The sequence below is a fragment of the Triticum urartu genome, chromosome 1 (genome assembly GCF_003073215.2).
Source record: "Triticum urartu cultivar G1812 chromosome 1, Tu2.1, whole genome shotgun sequence".
NCBI lineage: Eukaryota > Viridiplantae > Streptophyta > Magnoliopsida > Poales > Poaceae > Triticum > Triticum urartu.
The window spans coordinates 31,683,479-31,685,729 of record NC_053022.1 but is presented as its reverse complement, the minus strand read 5'-3'; the positions used below and the strand labels follow the sequence as shown (position 1 = coordinate 31,685,729).

Here is a 2,251-nt window from a genome sequence, read left to right as displayed (position 1 = left end):
TCCCTTGTAACCGACTCTGTGTAACCCTAGCCCCTCCGGTGTCTATATAAACCGGAGGGTTTTAGTCCGTAGGACAACAACAATCATACCATAGGCTAGCTTCTAGGGTTTAGCCTCTCCGATCTCGTGGTACATCAACTCTTGTAATACTCATATCACCAAGATCAATCAAGCAGGAAGTAGGGTATTACCTCCATCGAGAGGGCCCGAACCTGCGTAAACATTGTGTCCCATGCCTCCTGTTACCATCCGCCTTAGACGCACAGTTCGGGACCCCCTACCCGAGATCCGCCGGTTTTGACACCGACAAGGACTTCGCAGGAGGTCACCCATCCTAGTACTACTAGTGCCCAAGAACACTTCACTTCGGAGTTCTGATAGGGTCCGGTGCTTTAGTGCTAGTATGATCACATCCGACATGTTTCCCCCGTCTTTGTCCCTTATGCTTTCCCCTCCCAGCTCCATTACAAAGACGATTGTACTTTGTTTTGGCCGCTCCCGCTCAACCACAGAGACGAGTTTACCATGGTTTCCATCCCTCCATCTCAACCGGACTAGCGCCTATTTACCAAGGTTCCGACCCCTTCCCAAACACGCTTCCCGTGCCACAACACCGTCGCTAGACGCGTGAACAATGAGCAACGAGCGGAAACTTACCGCAAACGTGCAAAATAATAAAACGTGGTAAATATATGCCGCGCACGTGCGTTTTGTTTTGCACGTCGTGATTTTTTTAAAAGGGAATGCAACATGAGGACTTCCCAGGAGGTCACCCATCCTAGTACTACTCTCGCCCAAGCATGCTTAACTTCGGAGTTCTGATGGGATCCGATGCTTTAGTGCTGGTATGATCGCATCTGACATGTTACCCCCGTCTTCGTCCCTTATGCTTGCCACTCCCAGCTCCGCTACAAAGACGATTGTACTTTGCTTTGGCCGCTGCCGCTCAACCACAGAGACAAGTTTACCATGGTTTCCACCCCTCTATCTCAACCGCACCAGCGCCAATTTACCAAGGTTCCGACCCCTTCCTGACGGCACTTCCCGCGTCACAACACCGCAGCTAGACGCGTGAATAATGAGCAACGAGCTAAAACTTACCGCAAAAGTGTAAAACAATAAAACGTGGTAAAAATATGTCGCACACGTGCGTTTTGTTTTGCACGTCGCGCAAAAAAATTAAAAAGGAAATGCAACACGAGGACTTCCCAGGAGGTCACCCATCGCCCAAGCATGCTTAACTTCGGAGTTCTGATGGGATCCGATACATTAGTGCTAGTATGATCGCATCCGACATGTTACCCCCGTCTTCGTCCCTTATGCTTGCCCCTCCCAGCTCCTCTACAAAGACGATTGTACTTTGCTTTGGCCGCTGGCGCTCAACCACAGAGACAAGTTTACCACGGTTTCCACCCCTCCATCTCAACCGCACCAGCGCCTATTTACGAAGGTTCCAACCCCTTGCCGAACACGCTTTCCGTGCCACAACGCCGTCGCTAGACGCGTGAATAATGAGCAACGAGCTTAAACATACTGCAAACGTGCAAAATAATAAAACGTGGTAAATATATGCCGCGCACGTGCGTTTTATTTTGCACGTCGCGCAAAAAATTCAAAAAAGGAAATGCAACACGAGGACTTCCCAGGAGGTCACCCATCCTAATACTACTCTCGCTCAAGCACGCTTTACTTCGAAGTTCTGATGGGATCCGGTGCTTTAGTGCTAGTATGATCGCATCTGACATGTTACCCCCGTCTTCGTCCCTTATGCTTGCCCCTCCCAGCTCCACTACAAAGACGATTGTACTTTGCTTTGGCCGCTGGCGCTCAACCATGGAGACAAGTTTACCACAGTTTCCAGCCCTCCATCTCAACTGCACCAGCGCCTATTTACCAAGGTTCCGACCCCTTCCTGAACACGCTTTCCGTGCGACGACGCCATCGCTAGATGCGTGAATAATGAGCAACGAGCTTAAACTTACCGCAAACATGCAAAATAATAAAACATGGAGACAAGTTTACCACGGTTTCCAGGCCTCCATCTCAACTGCACCAGCGCCTATTTACCAAGGTTCCGACCCCTTCCCGAACACGCTTTCCGTGCGACGACGCCATCGCTAGATGCGTGAATAATGAGCAACGAGCTTAAACTTACCGCAAACGTGCAAAATAATAAAACATGGTGAATATATGCCGTGCACGTGCGTTTTGTTTTGCACGTCGCGAATTTTTTTTAAAAAAGGAGTGCAAC

At 49.6% G+C, this 2,251-nt stretch overlaps 2 non-coding genes and 1 pseudogene across 2 annotated transcripts; all 3 read right to left on the bottom strand.

Moving 5' to 3' along the window:
* Positions 1–294: 294 nt before the first annotated feature.
* LOC125533304 lies at positions 295–415 on the bottom strand (annotated as a pseudogene).
* A 325-nt stretch (positions 416–740) lies between these two features.
* On the bottom strand, positions 741–859 carry LOC125533375. Its single transcript, XR_007294255.1, has one exon. It is a non-coding gene; the product is annotated as a 5S ribosomal RNA (ribosomal RNA).
* A 762-nt stretch (positions 860–1,621) lies between these two features.
* LOC125533416 lies at positions 1,622–1,740 on the bottom strand. Its single transcript, XR_007294292.1, has one exon. It is a non-coding gene; the product is annotated as a 5S ribosomal RNA (ribosomal RNA).
* Between the last annotated feature and the right edge of the window lie 511 nt (positions 1,741–2,251).